The following is a 24,047-nucleotide window of genomic DNA, read 5'->3' on the forward strand; positions in this document are numbered from 1 at the left end:
TCGCGGACCTGACAAAGAGCTGCTCAGGATGCCAGAAGGTCCAAAATGCACCACCACATGCCCCTCTACACCCATGGGAGTGGCCCTCATCTCCATGGCAACGGGTGCATATTGATTTTGCTGGTCCATTCATGGACTCAATGTTTTTAATAGCCGTGGATGCACACTCGAAATGGCCTGAGGTGATCAAAATGTCCTCCAACTATTGCAGTCCTATGGACCATTTTTGCCAGGAACGGCTTGCCAGAGCAGATTTGCTCTGATAACGGACCACAGTTTGTGTCCGAAGAGTTTCGAAGATTTATGAAAAGGAATGGGGTAAGGCATTACACATCTGCCCCGTATCATCCAGCCACAAATGGATTGGCTGTGAGGTTCGTACAAACCTTTAAAAAAGCAGTAAAGGCCATGTGTCATGACAACATTCCACTGCAGCATAAGGTGGACAATTTCCTGTTAGCCTACAGAAATGCGACACATGCAGTCACCAACCAGGCCCCGGCCATGATGTTCTTTAACCAATGGTTGAGATCTCATCTGGATTTGCTCAGACCAAATGTATGAAGAGATGTTGAGAGTAAGCAATTCCAGCACATCAATGAGAAGCCGACAAGGAGCTTCAATGTAGGGCAACCAATCTTGGCCCGTGACTACCGAACAGAGAAATGGCAACCAGGAATGATATGCACACGGCAGGGGCCACTAATGTACACAGTGGATGTTGGGGAGAACATTGTGAGACGCCATGCTGACCAGATCCTAGAGTCACAGGAACGAGTCAACCCCATGTCTCGGCCATACGTACCTGGTGAGGAACCCGACGTACAGGTCGCATCTACCTCAGAAACAATAGCATTGGAAGCTGATGAATCAACTGACGACAGGGTGTTAGAATCGCCTCCGCACCAAGAGCGAGACACTCGGGAAAGGCGTTATCCAGAAAGAAACAGGAAGCCTCCTGAAATAAAGAATAGATTTGCCTTCCAAAGCTAGGCTTTATTAACTTTAAAATCAGCAGCATGTCTTTCCACATCCAGTCCCAACTAAGCTAGAAAAGGACTGAATTTAAGGTAGCCACAACACATCATGTGATCATCAACTACCAATGAGATTACAACACATATCCCAAGGCAGTTAACAAACAACGAATCACAATACTTTTACTAATCAAGGAATAATCACCACATTCACCCCTCCTTTTAAAATATACTCCAACCTAATAACTTTTACAATTTACAATTAATTATTTACAACTAAACTATGCACGAGAATAAAACTATTTACATAACACAATACTAAATGAACAACAACAAATAATAACATTACGCATAAGTATTAAGTATCTCTCAACTAAAACAATATACTATAATATTTCAACAATTTTTAAAACATTACTATCAATTTAAAAGTCCATTTTCAATCGGTCGACCGGATATCTTGTTCGTGTCGACCTTCTTAACTTTGGTGAAATTCCTTGCCCTCCCACGCCAGAAGGCACAGAAGTATCTTCAACAGGAAGGCTATCCATATCCCGATTCTCAACGGTTTCCGGATTAGAAATCCCATCAGAAGATGAATTAGAACGGTCATAAACATTTATCAAAGGCTGACTAATAGAGGTATGATTATCTGCAATCGGATTGGAAATATTCGTAGTATCTGTAACAGCATCCACATTATCCGAATCATGACCATTATTAATATTCTCAGAAGAGGGCTGGCCCCCACAAGGAGCCAAGTCTTTAATTGAAACAGTACTTTCTTTCCCATCTTGGAATCGAATATGAGCATATTGGGAATTTGCCTCCAACAGCTCCATCTCCTCCACCAAGGGGTCATATTTTGACAATCTAACATGATGTCGAAGCAACACAGGTCCCTGCATAGTAAGCCATGAAGGTACCGAATATCCCGTAGTAGATCTCCGCGGATAGTTAAAGAGCCTTTCATGGGAGGTCACATTAGTAGCCGTTGAAAGCAATGATCTAATGGAATGCAGGGCATCAGGCAGCACCATTTCCCACTGTGTATTCTTAAGATTCCGGGATGTCAACGCCAACATAACTGCCTTCCAGATCACCCCATTGTATCGGTCACACTGTCCATTACCCTGGGGATTATACGGGGTAGTTCTACTAGTAGAAATTCCCCGACTCTGAAGGTATTCCTTCAACTGGGAAGACATAAAAGAACTTCCCTGATCCGAATGGATATACGCAGGCATCCCAAAGATGACAAAAAGTTGAGTCAAACATTTAATAACTGTAGCAGCTGATACATCTGCACAAGGAAAAGCAAAAGGGAACCTTGAAAACTCGTCCACAACAGTAAATATATATCGGTTTTGAGTAGTTGAAGGAAGAGGTCCCTTAAAATCAACACTCAAACGTTCAAAAGGAGAAGTAGCCTTTATAAGATGAGCTCATTGAGGCTTAAAGAAATTCGGTTTACACCGAGCACAGATGGAACATGATGAAGTCATCCGCTTGACGTCTTCAACTGAAAAAGGCAAGTTCTTACTGCGTACAAAGTGTATCATCCTCGTAGCCCCAGGATGACATAAGGCATTGTGAAGATTAATAAGCGTATCTCCGTGAATCACAGAACAATAAGCCCTCGACAGTGCATCAGCAGCAATATTATTCTTCCCCGGACGATAAACTATGTCAAAATGGTAACATGCCAACTCAATCCTCCATCTCATTATTTTATCATTTTTAATCTTTCCAAAATGTTTAACATCAAACATAAAGGACACAGATTTTTGATCAGTTAGCAACGTGAAATGTCGCCCCGATAAATAATGTCTCCATTTACGCAATGCTTCTACTATTGCGTATGCCTCTTTTTCTATTGAGGAATGTCTTTTTTCACTATTATTCAAAGTACGTGAGAAAAAGGCCACAGGTCTTCCATTTTGGTTCAAAGTAGCCCCAATTGCAAAATCCAAAGCATCCGTCTCAATCACAAAGGGAACCTGCTCATCAATGGAATGCACAACTGCTCCTAAAATATCCTTTTTAAAATTCTCAAAACATGTCCTGGCCTCCCATGATAGAGGGTATGTCGTAACCCGAATAAGAGGCCGGATCTTCTGTGAAAAATTTGCAATCCAATTAGAATAATAAGAAAACAGTCCAACAACTCGTTGCAAAGCCTTAGAATTAGTAGGACAAGGTAAATCGATCAATGGTCGCAGACGTTCTGGATCTGGTTTAATCTTATTTCCTGAAATAATATACCCCAATAGATTTACCTCAGTAGTCGAAAAGATACATTTCTCTTTGTTAAAAGTTAAACCAACTTTTTCCGCAGCTTGAAGGAATCTTTTAAAATTAGAATCATGCTCCACCCTTGATTTGCCACACACTGTGATGTCATCTAAGTATGAAAAGGTGTCAGAGAGGGAGTTATCACTTATAAAAGCATCCATTGCCCGTTGAAAACAAGCAACACCATTAGTAACACCAAATGGTATTCGGCAAAACTGATACAGCTTTCCACCAGCCTCAAAGGCCGTATATGGTTGATCCTTCTTAACAATAGGAATCTGATGATAAGCACTCTTTAAATCAATAGTGCTAAAAACTTTATACTGAGGTACTTTATTGATAAGCTCATCAATCTTAGGCAAAGGGTACGCGTCTAATTGAGTATACCTATTAATAGTTTGGGAATAGTCTATCACCATTCGTTTCTTGTGTCTCTCATTAGTCGTGACAACTACCTGTGCTCGCCAAGGCGAACAACTAGGTTCAATGATTCCTTCCAATAAGAGACGTTGAACTTCAGAATTAATAAATTCTCTATCCTGACTACTATATCTTCTTGACTTGGTAGCAATTGGCTTACAATCCGACATCAAATTGGAAAAAAAGTGATAATGGAGGAATAGATAAAGAGGTTAATCCACAAATAGATAAAGGTGGCTTAGTCCCTCCAAATGAAAGACTAAGAGACTCGTGTAACTGAAGCACATCATGTCCAATCAAAATATCCGCACAGAGATTAGGCAAAACAGATAGGCGTATATCAGTATACGTATTACCTAGAAGAACCATTTTCACAAAGCAACAACCAGCTATTTGTGAAGTAAGGGTCGTCTGAGCCATACATAGCTGATACGTAACAGGCAAAATTTTCAAATGCTTCTCCTTCGCAAACTGAAGACTTATAAAACTCTCAGTACTGCCCGTATCTATAAGGGCCTTCACTTCCAACCCATTAACTTGAGCCATAACTATAGCTTTGTTTAGGCCATGAGCAAATGCAGCAGAAATTGATGCAATAAACGCCCTATCTAAAGGCTGAATAGTCACAGAAGAGGTAGTGGAGGAAGACCCTCCCACACCAGGAGAAGGGAAGGTAATTGAACCTGATGATTTGCACACACGTGCATAATGACCTCTCTTGCCGCATTTACTACACACAGCCTCCCGAGCAGGACACTTCAGATGAGGGTGCCAGATATTCCCACAAAAATAACACTTCTGAATCCTAGAGGCAACGGCCGCCGAAGTAGAAACTGTTTAAAAATCTAGTAAACCACTCCCATTAAGTCCACATAATTCCTTTTCATCTGAAACTGCCGAAACCATAGTCGCAGGCCGATTAAAAAGAGCATAAGAATCCGAACTTCTCTGAGCCACATCCAATGTAGAAGCTTGCTCAAAAGCACTTTTAAGATCCAGAGTCTTATTTTCTAACAACCGCTGACGAATTGATCTAGACAGTAATCCATTAATAAAAGCATCCCGTACCGATTCGTCCTTATATTCTTCAGCCATCACAGCCTTATAATTACAGTCAACACTAAGGCACCGAAGTGCTTGTAAATAAGTATCCAAAGATTCTCCCACCTGCTGCCTATGGGCAGATAGAAGATGACGTGCAAATACCTCATTCTTTGGTTTAACAAAAATCTTTTCCAATGTAGGAATAGCCTCTTCATAAGTTTTACAGTGCAAAATATATTTATATACATCCGGGTCAATGTAGTTGATCAGCATATTCAGCTTATTTAGAGCCTCTTGATCCAACACGCCCAAAAAGTTTTTAAATGTACAATACCAATGTTTTCATTTATCATCCACTCCAGCAGAATTGGGGTCAGCCTTGAATCATTCTGGTTGAAGATATCGCTCCATTCTAACATAAAGTTAATAAATTGAAATAAAGAATAGATTTGCCTTCCAAAGCTAGGCTTTATTAACTTTAAAATCAGCAGCATATCTTTCCACATCCAGTCCCAACTAAGCTAGAAAAGGACTGAATTTAAGGTAGCCACAACACATCATGTGATCATCAACTACCAATGAGATTACAACACATATCCCAAGGCAGTTAACAAACAACGAATCACAATACTTTTACTAATCAAGGAATAATCACCACACCTCCCCAAAGACTGAATTTATAAATAGACTATTTTCAGTTAATGTTGCATGTTAAAAGTGTTAATTGTAATTAGTTTGATATTTAATTGTTAAATGAGTGTTATGGTACTGTTAATCTAAAAGGGGAGGAATTGTAATGTATGTACCTTTAAGGGGAGAATTACTTTTTACAGCTGTTGAAGTGCCTTACTTCTTAGCTCTGGGTAATGACTCAATACACTCTTGGATTCGTCAGATGGACAGGCCTTTTATTTCACTTGCAAGGGGAATCAGTACCTCCACTCAAGGGGTGAGGCTACTATTCCAATGATACAGCGTAAGCGTTCCATATTTATACAGTGTAACAAACAAGTTTAATTGACATTCCTTTGTTCCTCAATCAGGATACATTTTAGATTAATCATCAGGTCTTATGACATATTGACAGAGGGATCCTGGACACATAAGTCAACCGTTAATCTATAACAGGACATGAATCGTGTAACCGGAGGTCCTCTTTAATCTTATTCATGTATCGGGAAGCTAGGTTTGCTTACGGTCGCAAGTTGTCAGGTCACTGGGTACTTCAAACGGAACCCATTGTTTCACTTCTACATTCTCATTATGTGGGCAGACATCTGTTCTTGGCTGTAATCCAAGTACGTGCAATAGCTCTAGTTACACATCGACTCTTGACCGGTGTCAAGTCTGAAAACTTTTACCCAGCAAGCACCTGAAATTAACCCCTTATATCATGTAGATTTCCTCATTCCCCCCTTTTTTCCATTCTAAGGACAATCTATTTTGCTAAGTTTAAGAAATTCTACATCAAAGGTCTCACCCTTAATATCCTCATATTCAGACATCTTTGGTACTGGAGGAGTTGATGTTAATAAGGAAAGGACTTTTGTACACAATAATTTTAAACAACCAATCAATGAACTAATTAAAATTATCATCATCACAATTGCAATTAAGACTTCCAAAATTTGCTTTCCTAATGCTCCTCCCCATCCTGAAATCCAATCCCAAATGGACCATTGTTCAGGTTGGTGTCATTTCTTTACGGCCTCCTTTATGTGGTTTACCAAATTGGTGATATTTTCTGAACTATCTGGAATATAGGTGCAACATTCGGTTTTTATGATTGCACATGTGCCCCCTTCTTTTGCCAACAAATAGTCCAGAGCCATGCGGTTTTGTAAAGCAACAGTGCGCAAAGCCACCATTTCTGCGTTTGCATCACTAAGAGCATCAGCAGTATCATTGGCTATTTGTTCCAGCACTGCTGCCATGTTTATAGATTCTCTTGCTAGCTTCCCTGTTCCATACCAGGGAAATGCTATAGCAAAGAACCTTTCAGTTTCTGTAATGGCTCGTTTTGTTCGTGTCCCAGGGTGGCTATCCAAAGATGAAATATGATGTATATAGGGCACTACATATCCCAAATAACATGACCCAGTCCAATTTTGTGGTAACCAAGGGTATGCTCTATGCCCACAGATGAAATAGGTGTTATTATAGGCTTCAAATTTGTTCCATATCTGGTGCATCATTCCTATTCCTTGTTCTCCTTCCCAGGTTTTTCTACTAGTCAAATTTTGTACTGTGGACAGGTTCCACCGTCCCCAATAGGGCCATTCGACTGCACCCGGTGGTTTAGTAGTAGTTTTAGTCAAAGTGTAGTTACATTTGCACTCACTCCATCCAACCATTAATCCTTCTCCATTGTTTACCAGACAGACTTCTCCTTTTGTATTATTTATGGTCCCCATTGACGTCACTAATAGACTCTCTGGATTCCTTTGATTATCATATTGGGGATGAAACCATCCTTCGAATTTCATTAGGTTATATCCTGCTCCCTTCCACTCATCTTCTAGTTGTTCTGGATTCAAACTATTTTGGGACACTGTACCAGGGGCATCCTCATTGTTCCAGGTAGTATTAGATTGTAATAACCACCCTACCATCTCCTCCATTCCAAAGGGAATGGGCCGTAGGGGTATTCCACCCTCTGCATGTATAGGGGTGTGACTGCATATCCAGCATTTAGTAAGGTTCTATCTTTTGGCATACAAATAACTCATGTATTGCCATGCTTGTTTAGCAGCCTTCTTCCTCTTCTTCCCTGTTTCTTATCTGTCCTATTAAGTTTTCTTTTCTGAGTGGCTAATGTTGAAATAAAGGGCTGTGTAACTGGATTGTTACAAAACATTGGCCTGGCCGTCAGGGCCAGTCCTCCCTTTGGATTACCACTACAGATAACTCCTTCATTCGCAATTCTTTCACTTGGTGACACAGTATCAGGGCATGTAACCCATAGCTTATCAAGCTTCTGTCCACTATCTTCTTCTACTATCTTATTCTGCCTAATCCTAAGACTCAGGGGTTGATACGGGGGTACCTGCATAGTGTGATCCTGAAGCTGAACCTTCATAGTCTCGTTATAGCATATAATATAAAAGAAATCACTGTTTAAAAGTACACATTCTTCTATGCATGGTTTGCCCTTCAGGGGATCTGGGTAAATCAATATGGCAGTTTCAATTATCGTTAACAAAGGGAACAGTCTTATTAGAGTCCAATTCCAGTTCATCTTGGCAGTGTATTGTCTTCAACTGATGCCTTCTTACAATGGGACGCGTGTATCCATGTTGGTCGCTCCTTTACTTTTACAGTGGTGTTTGTGGTCAGGAGTACCTGGAAGGGTCCCTCAAATCTGGGTTGAAGGCTATTCTTTCGCTTAAAGATTTTTATGTAGACGTTATCTCCTGGCTCGAAAGTATGGCACTTTCCTTCAGCGGGATCGACCTGGGCTTCCTTCACCTGTTGATGGAAACTAGAAATGCATTTGGTTAGTGCAATGCAATAACTCAACATATCTTCCTCCATTTTATGAATGTCCATTTGTTTAGCTGTTAAAGGTGCCGAAAAGGGCAATCTTTGTGGTCTTCCCATGACGATCTCGTGAGGCGACAATCCTGTAGTTCTGTTGGTAGCAGACCACATTGTCATTAAAGCTATGGGCAACAATTCAACCCATTTAAGTCCAGTTTCTTTACACAGTTTTGCAAACTTATTTTTCAGCATCCCGTTGTATCTTTCCACTAGTCCAGCCGACTGTGGATGATAACTGCAATGGAGGTGTTGATTAATCTATAAGGCTTTGCATAGTTCCTTAATCACTGTTCCTGTAAAATGGGACCCTCTGTCACTTGACAGTTTTGCTGGTATCCCAAAGCGAGGCACAATGTCCTTCAATAAACATTTAGCAACAGTGGTAGCGTCATTCTTTCTGCAAGGAAAAGCTTCAATCCATCTTGAAAACATATCAATAATAACTAATACATATTTAAAGCTCATACATACAGGTAGTTCAATAAAATCCATTTGCAAGTGTACAAAAGGACCCATGGGGTTTGGATGGGATGCGGGCTGTACCTTCTTTATCTTTTTCCTGCATTCATGGTCTGGCAGATAATACAATTTTCACAAATTTGTTTTGCCAATTTTGAGATTCCTGGTGCATACCAGGTCTTAAGGATATAGTCCGCCATCCCCCCTTTGCCCGCATGGGTGAATTTATGAACACATCGGGCAATTGGTGATAGTAATGATTTGGGTGCCACCATGCGGCCGTCATGATGGACCCATAAGCCGTCAGTGTTTTTAAAACAATGATTAACAACCCATTCCTTTACTTCATCAGAACTGGCCCTATCTTGATGGGTCAGCACATCATCTACGGACGGGGGCTGCAGTATCTCTGGCTTTTCCCTAACAGGGAAGACTGAAACTTGTCGTTCAGTACTTGATATAGCTACTGACTTAGCAGCGCTATCTGCAGCAGCGTTTCCAAGCGCAACCTCGTCCAAATGCCCCGTGTGCGCTTGGCACTTAATAATGGCAATCTGCTTAGGTCTCTGGATGGCTAATAAAAGGTTTTGAACCTCGTGCATTTTTAAAATCTGGGTTCCCGACGAAGTCAGGTAACCGCGAATCTTCCAAATTTGTCCATAATTGTGAGCCACTCCAAAGGCATACCTGGAGTCGGTATAGATATTAACGAACTGGTCTGTGGCCAATATACATGCTCTGGTTAAAGCGAACAATTCTGCCTGTTGAGCAGAAAAAGAATTAGGGAGCTGAAAAGCTTCTACCGTCTCATGCTGGGTAACTACTGCATATGCTGATTTTGGGCGTCCCTCAGAATCCCTGAGGGCTGAACCATCAACATAGAAAATCAAGTCTGGGTTGGATAGGGGAACATCGGATAGATCGACGCGAGGTTTCGAAACTAATTGCATAACTTCTTCACATGAATGTGGGTCTCCATCTTCCTCTGTCGGCAATAATGTAGCTGGGTTTAGAGTGGTGCATCTTCTGATTATCAGTCTCGGATTTGACGACAATTCAACTTCGTATTTAGTGGCTCTGGCAGAGGTAAGGTGTTGTGTAATCCTCTTGCCACTGGATCCAACTGAATACTAAAGAAAGCTACCGGTCGTTGCTTATCCCCATGTAACTGTGTCAGGACTGATTGGGCAAAGCCAGATTTTTGGTGGACAAATAGATTAAAGGGTTTAGCATAGTCTGGCAGTCCCAACACGGGGGCTGAAACCATGGCTTGTTTCAGTTGACGAAAGGCGTCCTGTGACTCAGGTATCCAATTTAATTCTTCCGGAAGTGATGGCATGCTCATGTCCAATAGTGGTCTGGTTATTTCTGAATAGTTCAATATCCATTGTCTACAATAGCCAGTCATTCCTAAAAAATGCTTAATTTCTCTATTAGTCTTTGGCAACGGCATGTTGCAAACGACCTTTATTCTATCCGGCGTTAATTCCCTGTTTTAACAATGATTCCATCACTGGCTCAATTCCTTTTTTTTTTCTCTGACAATGGATACTGTGACCTTTTGGGTAATGGTGCAGCTGGATTAATTGTAACTTTATAGGGCTGTGCAGTATACATCTTTCCTACCTCATTTGAGTGTTTTGCCCACAAAATATCATTTACTTGTTTCAAAAGCGTTTCAGCCTCTTGGCATAGCCACGTTATCTACTGGGATTTCTACCGTTACTCCTGATGGGGAGCAAATGATTGTAGCATTCATTTTGCACAGCAAGTCTCTTCCACATAAATTCATAGAGACATCTCCTGATAACAGAAAGGAGTGTTCTTCCTCAAATTCTTCTACTTTTACTGTGAGGGGAGTCGATTGATTCAAGTGTTGTAGTATTCCAGCCAATCCAGCAATCGGGGTCTTTTTCGCATTAATAGGTATTCCTTCAGAATATCCTTTCCCTAACACCGAAAAGGTTGCTCCTGTATCTACTAAAATGACATAGGTCTCCCAGCTATTTGCATTTTAATTTCAGGTTTGCTGCGTGAATTTAAAGAAACAACGGGCATTTGGTGGTCTGTGGCGCTTGGGGCTGCTGGTGTCAGTCAGTAATTCTGATCTCTATTTCTCCTAAATCCCTGTCCGTTTGTAGGGTAACCTCCTGACTAGTCCGAAAAAGGGTTATGGACAGTGAAATTAGGACCTTTATTCTCTAACGGAGGTCCATTATTGGAGATTTGGTTCTGACGATTTTTCGCAGGGCATTGGTTTGCCCAATGTCCGGGTTGTCCGCAATTGTAACAATTACCAGATCGTCCATACCCTCTTACTCTACCACGCCTTCCTCTATATTCCCCTCTATTCATCCTTCTATAGTTACCTTGTTGTCCTACCATAATAGAGGAGAAAGGTGTTTCTTCGGGGTAAATTTTTTTTTTTTCTTCTGACTCAACAAACATAGAGGCAGTCTTTTTATCTGGCTGTTCTCTATTTCTCTCTTGTCCGTTAAACATTCCTCGAGGCAAGTAATTCTTTTTATGTTAAATGAACCATCTGAGGGAAAGGGTCTAGTCTTATTTACAGTCCATTTGGACCAATTTGGTAGGTGATCAATGGATGATTGACCACAGTTCTTTAACATAAAGGCTGCTGGCGTGCCTTTCTCAGGTGGCTTACTGGTGCTAGCACCCATTTTAGCAGCTTAAATGGTTCACTTAAAACAATCTAAACTCCTGTGACAATCCGTGATCTGCGTTGTATGCCCCTACAGATCAAATTAATAAACTATACATACGTATCAAAATTACAGTCACATCCAATCTTCTTGGTCTTTACTTCAAATCAGTGTCACAAAGTCCTTGACCATTTGTCACTCCGAGTGCCTTTAGAGTTTCGGCGCCTACTTTATGGTCCCGGCCTTCACGTGGGGCATTTGCCCTCTTAATAACCGGCCTGAGGCTAGGCGACTGAAACTCAGCACTTCCCGACTGAATTAAGTCAACTGACTGCAAAAAGTTTTTTTTTTTTTTTAAATATTTACAACACATTAAGACATATCCTTATGCTTTAAAACTCGAGGGTTCTCAACCCTCGTGGAAGGTATTTCTAACTGGGGAAAATATTGAATCCACAATAGCTTAGTGGATCATGTAAAAGACATCACTATTTTCTCAACCATACATTCCGCCGCGGGACTCACTTCCCCGGCTTGGGTCTTTTCCAACCCCTTCTACAGTTTTTTTTTCAGCTTAAATATTTTAGTTAAAACATACAACAATTCCGTAACACTCTATGACCTGCATGGGACGCCTCTACAGATCAGACATGATTAAACATTAATACATATGACAATAAACAATAAACAATACACTTGTTAAACAACAACCAAAGTGTTACTAAATCCCCAACCTATGCAGCCTTACTGGACGAAGTTGATTGATAATAACAAGTAGTTAAATACTCACTCTCATAAACATTAAACATTGACACTGTGTTTCAGACAATCGCCCACTCTTCCTCCCTCTACCCTACTCCCTTTAGCCAAATCTTTAGCAAAAAGGGCCTTCAATTTGTCCCAACTAACTTCACCCACTCTCTCTCCTTCTACCCTACTCCCTTTAGCCAAATCTTTGGCAAAAAGGGCCTTCAATTTGTCCCAACTAACTTCAAGCTGGAACCTTGCTAGTTCAATTTCCAATAAATCGCTAGCTCCTTAGTTAAATCAAATTCGTGACTTAACCTTCTCTCTTAGCAAGCTGGAACCTTGCTAGTTCAATTTCCAGTAAATCGCTAGCTCCTTAGTTAAATCAAATTCGTGACTTAACCTTCTCTCTTAGCAAGCTGGAACCTTGCTAGTTCAATTTCCAGTAAATCGCTAGCTCCTTAGTTAATCAAATTCGTGACTTAACCTTCTCTCTCTGGTACCTTTATTTCAGCGCTTCCTACCGTCCTTTTCTGCACGATCCTGTTCGCGGGGCATCAGCGCCTCATGGCTGATCCTCTGTTCTGTTTCTGAAAGGGAAGCAGTCACAACGGCAGTTTAACCTCCGAACCTTGTGAGTCAATTACCCGATGGCAGTACTGTCCAATGGAATAAACAGACTATGCGCAGCTATGCTTCTGGCAGGGAAAGTCCCAAAAATGTGGCAAAACACCACCTTCGGCCGATGGGATTTTTCCTAACCGAGCAACGTACTCGGTGTCTGTTAACTCACCAATTGGTACAGCAAGCCATCTCGGTGGAACCTCCAAATTGTTGAAGTGCCTTACTTCTTAGCTCTGGGTAATGACTCAATACACTCTTGGATTCGTCAGACGGACAGGCCTTTTATTTCGCTTGCAAGGGGAATCAGTACCTCCACTCAAGGGGTGAGGCTACTATTCCAATGATACAGCGTAAGCGTTCCATATTTATACAGTGTAACAAACAAGTTTAATTGACATTCCTTTGTTCCTCAATCAGGATACATTTTAGATTAATCATCAGGTCTTATGACATATTGACAGAAGGATCCTGGACACATAAATCAACCGTTAATCTATAACAGGACATGAATCGTGTAACCAGAGGTCCTCTTTAATCTTAATCATGTATCGGGAGGCTAGGTTTGCTTACGGTCGCAAGTTGTCAGGTCACTGGGTACTTCAAACAGAACCCATTGTTTCACTTCTACATTCTCATTAGGTGGGCAGACATCTGTTCTTGGCTGTAATCCAAGTACGTGCAATAGCTCTAGTTACACATCGACTCTTGACCGGTGTCAAGTCTGAAAACTTTTACCCAGCAAGCACCTGAAATGAACCCCTTATATCATGTAGATTTCCTCACAGCTCCTGTATCCTGTAGTACCGGCAGTGACCACACCTGTATATAAACCCTGAGTAGTGATCTGTACAGTCAGTTGCAGTTTGAACCACGTTGAGTAAACACCTGTTGTACCGTTCTCTGCAGTCCTTTTCTTATTATTACACGGACGTAACAAACGCCAAATCCAAAAGTAAAATTATAATGAGCTGGCTGAGTTAAAAAGCCACTGACAGACACGCTGAACATACTTCTGTGTTTCTCACTCAATATCGGATACCCCCGCCCACCCCTTGCACCCAACATGTCTCTCAGGTAATAGCAGGGCCATACTCACCAACTAACAGCTTCAGAAATTTCTCATGTTAAATACATCAAATGCATAAAAGCTTTCAGTGTTAAACACATGAAAAATATTGGAGACACCTGTTAGAGCCACTATGGTTGTTCTCAGAACCAAGATATTTGATTAACAAATCTGCTGTCAAATAAAAAAGAAGCCAACAGACAATTTTGGGGCTACTCCTCACATTCAACAGCCAGGTTTTTCCCATCTGCCATATAATGATGGAAGAGCAGGCTTTGCAACACGCAACTTCTCCATCACCAACCTTAATACCGAAGACATTGGCCCAGAAATTGCTGGAATGGCGCATCACGTGGTGAGCGACATGAATTAGACTTTTTACCTCACCCATCTGATTGCACTATATTTGCACTGCATATTGTTGGAAACATGAATTGATAATGATGCAACGATGTCAATGTCGCATTTGGGACCTCATAAACAGCATGCCTAATGGTCTAACTCCTTAACCAATGAAAGAGAAGGAAAGAGAAAGAAACCGAGCTAATTACAGGAAGGAAATAGGGTGAATTAGATGAATTTAGATACTGAAAGAGAAATAAAGAGAGGGAAAGGAAGAGAGCGCAATAAGAGAGAGAGAAAAAAAGAGACAGAAAGGAAAAGTTCAACCATTTTTTTAAAAGAACAAGCAGAAGGAGAGGACATTGTAACCCAATTTTCTTTAGTAATTGTTATGTTGGCCCTTGCAAATGTAATAATGAATGGCAGGGTAGGTGTACATAATGTACCAATCTTCTTGACCCAAGAATTATAGAACCAGCCACCCCATCCATCATGATCTGGATTAATGCAACTGCTTTCATAAGAATATAGGAATTTCTAAATGAATAAAAGTCTACTTCGTCTTCTACCATCCTGGTAGTCATATGATAATGGAGTTGTTGACTAATCATACAATCAATCTCTATCAATTAGTCTACAACAGATCCAGACATGATACAAGGAACCCCCTAGTGGTGGAGAGATTTGGAAACCATAGGGCCTAAGCCACCCTTTCCCTCCAAAGGATGCTACACTTACCACATCATGTCTCAAATTACTCATACATTAGATCACTAAAGTATTTTCTGAAAGCAATCTATCTAATTTGCATTTCTGCGTGTTGAAACAGGTTTGCATCCTGAGAACTATTGCCTCCCGCCACTCATAGGAGTATGGATGGTAAGACTGGCACAAAAGTACTGCCAAGACAGATAAAAAGGTTAAAAAACCTATAGGAACAATTCACTACCTGCCGGAGTGAAACTCCACAGCTTCATTGTTCCCACTCTGGTCCTCCAAGGTTCAGTGCCACATCAGGGCCATAAATCACATCATTAACAAATTCTTTACTTCATGAATTACCCGTCCTAAATGGCTGTGGTGAAATTAATTCGCATTAATGGTGTAAATTCAGCAATTTCTTGACACATAATTAAGTTCAATGGGAAGGCTCATGACAAGGTGACAATTTTTATAGTTTTCGCGAGGCTAACGGTGAAGCAGTGTAAATCGTCCAGCAATCTGTGGAGAAACGGAACTCATAGTGTATCTCTTCTTCATCACAAACTATTCGATATTTTGTAAACTAATAATGGTGAGTGCTGTTAATTCATCATTATTTTACCACTGATTTCTGGGCCAATATCTTCGGCCCCCACCACCAATCCTTGGCACCGCCACCACCAATATCTCCTTGCCCGCCCCAACCACTTTCTTAGGGTGAATGTGACTGTTGGCAACCTTTGTGTCCTATTTAATACAAGCTGAGTTTCTGGCCCCATATCCTCTTCATCACAAAGATTGCAAACTTCCACTTCCGTAGCATTGCCTGTCTCTGCTCCTGTCTCAGCCCATCTGCTGCTGAAACCCTCATTCATGCCTTTGTCACTTCCAGACTCGACCATTCCAATGCTCTCCAGACTGACTTCACAGCCTCCACTCTCCATAAACTTCAGTTCCTCCAATACACTGCTGTCCGTATCCTATCCTGCATTAAATACCACTCCCACTCACCCATCACACCTGTGCTCGCTGACCTACATTGCCTGTCAATTCCCGATAACCATTAGATTTAAACTTCTCATCCTTGTGTTTAAATCCCTTCATGGCCTTGCCCCTCCATAACCTTCTCCAATCCTACAATTCTCTGAGATCTCCCCATTCCTACCCCAAGCATTCCCTCCCGCCCTCTTCCTTTCACCCCACCATTAGCGGCTGTGCTGTCAGCCATCTAGTTCACAAATTATGGAATTCTCTCCCTGAGCCCCTCCATCTCCCCACCTCTCTCTCCTCCTGTGAGACCCTCATCTTTGATGATGCATCTAGTCACCCCGCCTACTATCTCCTTCTTTGGCTCAGCATCAATTTTTGTTTGATTATGATACTGTGAAGCACCTTGAGATATTTTCAACAGTAAAGGTAAGATATAAATGCTTGTTCAAAAGCAAAATACTGCAGATGGTGGAAATCTGAAATAAAAACAGAAAATGCTGGAAATTCTCAGCAGGCCAGGCAGAATCTGTGGAGAGAGAAACAGAATTAACGTTTCAGGTCACTGACTTTTCGTCAGAACTGGAAAAAGTTAGAGATGTAACAGATTTTATGCAAGTGCAGGGGCAGGGAAAGTGGAGAGGAGAGGAAAGAACAAAAGTGAAGGCCTGTGCTAGGGTGGAAAGCAGGAGCGATTAAATGACAACAGGTGTGATAGTACAAAGCAAAAGGAGATGGTAAATGGACAAGTAAAGAAACAAAAGATGAGTCTAGAAGAGGTGTAAATGGGAATGGCAGAATCATCAACAGCTGCCATGTGATAATAGGGGCAGAGGTTATGGTCTGAAATTGTTGAACTCGATGTTGAGTCCCGAAGGCTGTAAAGTGCCAAATCGAAAGACGAGGCACTGTTCCTCGAGCTTATGTTGCAATTCATTGGAACAGTATGAGAGGCCAAGGACAGAGAGATCAGAGTGGGAATGGAGCGGAGAATTAAAGTGACAAGCTACCAGAAGCTCGGGGTCATGCTTATGAACTGAATGGAGGTGTTCTGCAAAGCAATCTGTATTTGGTCTCCACAATGTAGAGGAGACCGCATCGTGAGCAGCGAATACAGTATACTAAATTGCAAGAAGTACAAGTAAATCGCTGGAACGAGAGTTTGGGGCTGTGGACAGTGGAAATGGAGGAGGTAAAAGAGCAGGTGTTGCAGTTCCTGTGCTTGCACGGGAAGGTGCAGTAGGAAGGGAAGGGGTGTTGGGGATGATTGAAGAGTGGACCAGGGTGTCGCGGAGGGAGCGGTCCCTTCAGAATGCTGAAAGGGGACTGGATGTTTGGTGGTTGTTGTTTTATGAGAAGTGGTACATAGAACTGAACAACTTACTTTTTGAGGGATTTAATGATTGAGAGGGAATGCGATCTATTTCTGAAAATAATGGCCCGGAATTTGCGGTTGTACCAACGGCAAAACTGTCAGTGCTCACTATCATTACTGTGTAAAACTGACAGCAACTTCTGGCACCCGCAGTGAAATGCAGAAATCCATAAGTTGCTGTCAGTGATACCATGTTCCTTCACAGAGTGTGCTGTTGCAGTCTTCGCAGATTCAGTCAACACAGAATCAGTAATTTGATGTGAACTTCAACTTTTTACGCACTTTTCTCACTGTAAAAATCATTGAAAATTGGTGTAGCTGAGTTTTTAATGGTGTACTAAGTTATAGTTACTGCTGAGCAACCTTTATGGCCCTGAAAACTAATTTTACAAGTGTGGAGTGTCATTCCCTCAGAATAACATTTTAAAATTCCATGATTTTTAAAATAATAAAAAAAAAAATTAATTTAAAAAAAAATGGTATTTCAGCCTCTAACTTAATCCCATGTGTATGTCCCAATCCTTTTTTCTCTTTCTGTAAAATGATTAAAAAGTGCATTATAATCTGTGCTTTTTACTTCCTGGTTTGCTCTCTGTGAGAATTCATTAATCTGATTGGCTGATCAGCTTGCTTTATTACTTCACTGTTGCTGGATGCCACAGATCCCATATAGATGGCGCCAGATTCAAAGTCACATTGGAATAGAGGAAATCAATGCTCTAGAGCCCGCTAAATCTTTGTGGGCAGCTTTTTCCGAGGTCAGCAGCGAGCGCTGTCCCTTTGCCTGTGGCCACAAAATTCAGGCCAATAAGAGCTATGAATAACATAGCTTTAAGAAAGTCATTTCACTTGGGCTGTCCCTTGTTGAAAAACTTAAATTAGTGCTGTTGTAGCAGACCTCAGCCCCAACTTTCCTTAGGGGTTCCACCAGACCCCTGCTGTAACTCTGGCAGGAGTCTTGCAGAACCCACCCGAAAATGGTAGGGACCTGCTTGCAGAAAGCTAGCATAAGTCCCATTGAGGCCTGGGGAGCGGTTAGATTTTTAAAAAACTTTAAGGCATCCTTCAATAGGGAAAGGCATCAATCCTTTTAAATCTTTGGCTCCTGGGAGGTCCTCAGGCTCATCCTCATGGAGGGCTTCTGGTCATTCCGCTGTCTGCTAGCTGATATGAACAGGTGCCACTGTCACGCCCCTGCAAGCTGCCTGCTCCAACCACCCAGATCACCTTGTCTCCCTAAATTGAAATGGAGTCTAGCGCTTGGGGCCTGGGCTCAGTTATGGCTCGGTCCACCGCACTTCCATTGGCTGAGAGGGCGGCTTAAAATTTCAGGCCCTGTCAGTTTAATAGCACTAATCCAAAACAAATACTTTTGGCACTTTCCAATTAATTAGCGTGTTGGATTTCAGCTCAAACTCATACTATCTCGTAGGCATTCATTTATTTTTACTGCTCGGACATGGAATGTATCTTATTATGTATTTCTTCGTCAACAATGCAACTTCAGATAATTCTATTAGTTTTCAATTCAAATCTTCTCATTTTGAATTAATATTAGAGATGAGTAAACCAATTAAAGCTTGCTGAATCAAAGCTTAAAACCACTGATATTGACATTTAAATGCCCTAAATAAACTAAGGGAGCTACTTTAGTCCTTCTTGGCCTTGAGGGGGCTTCGATAGTTATGTAATGGTAAATACATAGAGCTGGCATCGATTTAAAAATATTGTAGGATTACGATTGCAACAAAGGCACCTTTATTGTTGTAATATTAAAATATGGGCACCAAACTAGTGGAGAAGCAAATACATTAAAGTAAATCGTAACAACTGGCAATCTAACCAGAAATTGCCCTGCAGAGTTACAAAAATAATGATTATGGTGCCCTGACATATATTTCCATCTCAATCCTGCTTGGGCAGCTTGAGAGTGCCCAGTTTCCATTTTTGATGACATTTTATCCTTTTTCTCTCTCATGACATCAGATTGTGAATCCACTTTAATACATTCCACTTTGCTGTCAACACTTTTTTGTCAGTTATTGTTGTATGTACTGTGGTAGATTAATGTTATTATCGTTTATTCGTATTGCTGATATTATATTTGCTATCCTTGTCAGAGAAGATTACTGCACATAACTGTAATTTGTCAGAAAATGTACATGAACCATATATTGATTTACTTTCTCGCTATTTGCTGTCTGTATGAATCTGCCTATAATTTTTTTAATATAAAAGTGATATTCCTATGGAAATAGGGATGGGGTCACTGTGTGTAGTAGCATCATGAATGAAAGAAATATTGGTATTTGTATTGTACTTTATCACATCTCTCAGAAACATTCCAAAGCACTTATATATAATGAATATTTCTGAGATGGCGTGACTGTTCATATGCATTCATGTGTCAGCCAATTTGCAAATAGCTAGATTCAACAAACCGCAATTGAACGAATGAACAGAGGAGGACAGGAGGTGGAAAGCTGGGGTAGAGGAAAGGAAGTGGTGTAGGGGGCAGCGGAGAAAGCGTGGGAGAGTAGGGGTAAGGGTACCATGGGAAGGAAGAAGGGAGAGGAGAGGAAGAGGGGAGAAGGGGGATAGAACTAGAACTAGGGGCCATAGTCTCAGGATAAGGGGTCGGATTTTTAAGACTGAGATGAGGAGGAATTTCTTCAATCAGAGAATTGTGAATCTTTGGAATTCTCTGCCCCAAAGAGCTGTGGATGCTGAGTCTTTGAGTATATTCAAGGCTGAGATAGATAGATTTTTGGACTCATGGGGAATCAAGGGAGGTAGGGATAGGGCAGGAAAGTGGAGTTGAGGTCAATGATCAGCCATGTCTTATTGAACTGCGGACCAGGCTCGACGGACCGTATGGCCTACTCCTTCTCCTTATGTTCTTATGAGAGAGTTACAGGGAGTACCGGGGACAAGGCAACCATGGAAGCGGCCTCGAATGGGCCAACAGCGGCCCACATTTATTTTGTGGACCCAGCAGGAGCCTGCTCTCCCTGACTCCACCAAATAAAATTGAAGAAGGGTTTCAACCCGAAACGTCAACTCAAATTTCTCTCCACGGATGTTGCCTGACCTGCTGAGTTTTTCCAGCATTCTCTGTTGTTAAAATGAAACATTTGCTGGGCCATTTTGATAGCGGCTCAAATGGATGGAGTGTGCGTGATGCACGTTCTGCCCATTTGTACCTTGAAATTGCAATCAGGTCCTATGTACATCATAGGATCCTGATCTGCATACTCTAATGGGCCCCTGCCAGCTTCAGGCAGCTTCCTGGGCCACCCTTGATGAGGCACCCGGAAAAATGGCGACAGGTGAGATTGAAGCAGGCATGAGGTTCTAAGTGCTGAACTATGATTTAATGACCCCGACTGCCCAGTTCCAGCCTAGCTGACCAAGTTAAAATCAGCCCTAATATGTCTATGCTATTGAATACAGCCGTTACAACATTTCTAACAACATTTGAATTTCCACTTTCAGTCTGCTGCCGCCTGTGAAGAGAAAAATCAAAGTTACATGACAGGAATGAAATGAAGACAACTGCTTCCTATGATGCAGCATTGACTGACAGTGGTTATTTCTCTTCACAGCTGGCAGCCAGCTGAGAATATAAAATCAAAATGTATTTTTTGCTGATGAAAATGGATGAAGCCACTGATTGCTGTAATCACTAAAATAATAATAATCAGAGAATTCACAATTGATGTGCAAGGAATTGGCTGCATTCAAATTAGATGTGTAATATCGGAGTTGCATACATCAGCTGAAATATGTAATAAGGGTATTTCAAATGAGTCAGATGGTGAAAAAGACTTAATTTATCTATGTTCCATTAATTCAGGCTATATCATATAACTGTGTGTATAATAGGGTTATGGTTGGCTGAATTTTCTGCTCACATTTAGCAGAAAAAACAGAAAAAGTGTAGTTGTTGTTTCTATACTGTATTGCTCGTAATGTACATTCAAGTTGGCCAGAAAAGCAAATATACTCAGATTTATTTGCTTGAACCAAACATCTCTACTGTTTTGACCTGGAGATATATATATATATATATATATTTATGTATCTATATATATAAAAGGATACATCTGTCTGTCTGTCATTCCGTCTGTCTGTCTGTCTGTCTGTCTGTCTGTATTGTATAAACTCGAAAGTTATAGAGTGTGTTACATGTGTGTTACATCGAAAGAAAGCTTAAGATTCCAGAACCGTCATAAGCATATTTACGTTTTGGCCAGACAAAAATTGCGCCCGCGGTATCCAAAAAACGTTCAAAATTCCGCTCATTATCTGCTCATTAGCATCGAGTGATGTCGAGGTCGACCAATCGTACGGTCGAGTGACCCAACGGTCGACCAATCGCTGCGTGGCGGGGGCGGGTTCTTGGCGCTTGCGGGCGAGCCCTCCTAGAGTCAAGTGACGGGGCGATTGACCAATCCTACGCTTCAGTGACCTGACAGTCGACCAATCGGTGTGTGTGTGGGCGGGCCTTATTGTTCTGAACCGAGGTGAGTCGCCGCCGTCTTGATTCCAAACTTTTCATTTCTTTTTCCCGCTTTCTGCGTCTTTAAAAAAAAAGTTGCTTTTAAAACACATAGGGCTAGAAATTAGGTATAGCCCCGCCAACTCGCTTGCGCCCAGAATTTACCGGCCGCTGTTCAAGGGTGTGGCCGCCCCCGCTTGGGGTGCTGAAACTGAATATCGGCGCGCTAGTTGCCGCAGCGCCACCCGCAGCGGAGCGGCAGGCTGCGGTACTGCAGGCCTTCCTCCCTCTCTTAAGGGGGAGGTGCCTGCAACAGCCGGAGCCCCGATCGCGAGTGCCAGCAAAAGAGCCCGGCACAACGGAGAAGTGCCGGGCTCCCGGAAACCAGCCAGCAATGCCACGGGGGGGGGGGTGGAGGAGGCCGGGGAAGGAGGTGCGGGCAGGCGGCACCGAAAAAGCGGCCGGCCGCACCTCCACCTTAAAGCGCCCCACTAAGGCTGCAGTACGGACCCGGTCTCTGAATGTTATTAGCGGCCGCCACGGAAGAGGCGGCTGCTACTGAAGATGGGGGTCGGGCCGGTGTCGGGGCGGAACCGGGGCACTGCGCACACCGATGACGTCATCGGTGGTGGCGCAGCGCTACCGGCTACCGCCGCAATTAGCGCGTCACTGAATTTAGCCCGAAGTTTCCAGACTGGCACAGAAGCCCTCTTTGGGCAGTAACTGGGCGCAAAGCCCACTGAATTTCTAGGCCATATTGTTTTATAAAAAAGTTAATTACTTTCTAAATCTTTTATCTAATCTCATTAATTTTCCTACCTTTCCCTGTTTTTGCAGGCGGGCCTCGAAGCCTGGCCGTCTGTTGCCAGCCATGCTGGACCCTAGGCAATTGTTTTATGGCAAGCTCCTCCCACGCCTCACCCCCCACCCCCCCCGCTGGGCCCGATTCCGAACCAGCGGCCAGCCATCTTGGTAAAGGCTGGCTGGGCTCACTGCAACCTCCTCGCGCTTCATTCGGGGGGGGGGCGGGGCTCGGGAGGGGAGGGGGAGCGGAGAGGGTTACCCCGGCAACCGGGCTCGCCAGCCACAATCGTCCACTCAGGCCCAGGCCCGGAGATCGGGAGGCGGAGAGGGGAGGAGGGTTACCAAGGCAACCGGGCCCGGCCAGCCGCAATCGGCCATCTCAGGCCCAGGCCTGGAGATCGGGAGGCGGAGAGGGGAGGAGGGTTACCAAGGCAACCGAGCCCGGCCAGCCGCAATCGGCCGTCTCAGGCCCGGTCTCGGGAGGGTGGAGCTCGGCATGTCAGTGCGTGGGGTGGCACGGAGCTCAGCGGAGCCATCGCCGGCAGTGGGGAGATGGTCTGCTGGCTCCCCCACTCCCTTTCTCCCCCCCTCCTTCCCCCACCTCCTCCACCCCTCCCCCTCCCCCTCCCTTTCCTCCCCCCTCCCTTCCTCCCCCCCCTCCCCTCCCCTCCCTCCCCCCCCTCCTCCACCCCTCCTCCCCCCCTCCCCCTCCCCTCCCTCTCCCCCTCCCCTCCCCCTCCCCCTCCCCTTCCCCTTCCCCCCAGTCGCGCTCTCTCTCCCCTTCCCCCTCCTTCCCCCCCTCCTTCACCCCTCCTTCCCCCCTCCTCCCCCTCCTCCTTCCCCCCTCCTTCCCCCCCTCCTTCCCCCCTCCTTCCCCCCTTCCCAGTCGCTCTCTCTCTTCCCCCCCAGTCGCTCTCTCTCTTCCCCCCCAGTCGCGCTCTCTCTTCCCCCCAGTCGCGCTATCTCTCTCTCTCTTCCAACAACAACATGCCCTCGAAAAAGCTCGGCACCGCCGGGCACTCCAGCTAGTATATATATATATGACCTACTGTCAGTTTACCAACCCCCCCACTCCAACCCATGGCACTGCACACAGAGGGGGTGGGATGCATTTGGTCAATATCAATAATGCAAAACAGATTGATAGCAAATTGGCAATCCGTTTTAAATTGTGCCAGAATTTCTTTTCTATTTAAGTCAATAGAAAAAAAAAATCAGCTCATGTAACATGGGTTGATGATCCTCTATCAACCCATCTTGCGCTACTGGCATTGGCCAATTTCACCCCAGGGAGTCCAAGTGTGCTTATTAAGTACAGTAACATAGAAACAGAAACAAAGGAACATAGGAAAAGGAGTAGGCCATTTAGCCCTTCGAACCTGTTCTGCCATTTAATATGATCATGGCTGATCTGCAACCTAACTCCATGGGGTTGATTTTAACTCAGCCGTGAGGCGGGTTTTGAGGCGTGTGGGGGGTTGAAATCACAAAAACTAGGGGC

Source organism: Somniosus microcephalus, chromosome 7, assembly GCF_052327205.1.
Source record: "Somniosus microcephalus isolate GS21.2 chromosome 7, FLI_Smic_1.0, whole genome shotgun sequence".
NCBI classification, from domain to species: Eukaryota; Metazoa; Chordata; class Chondrichthyes; order Squaliformes; family Somniosidae; genus Somniosus; species Somniosus microcephalus.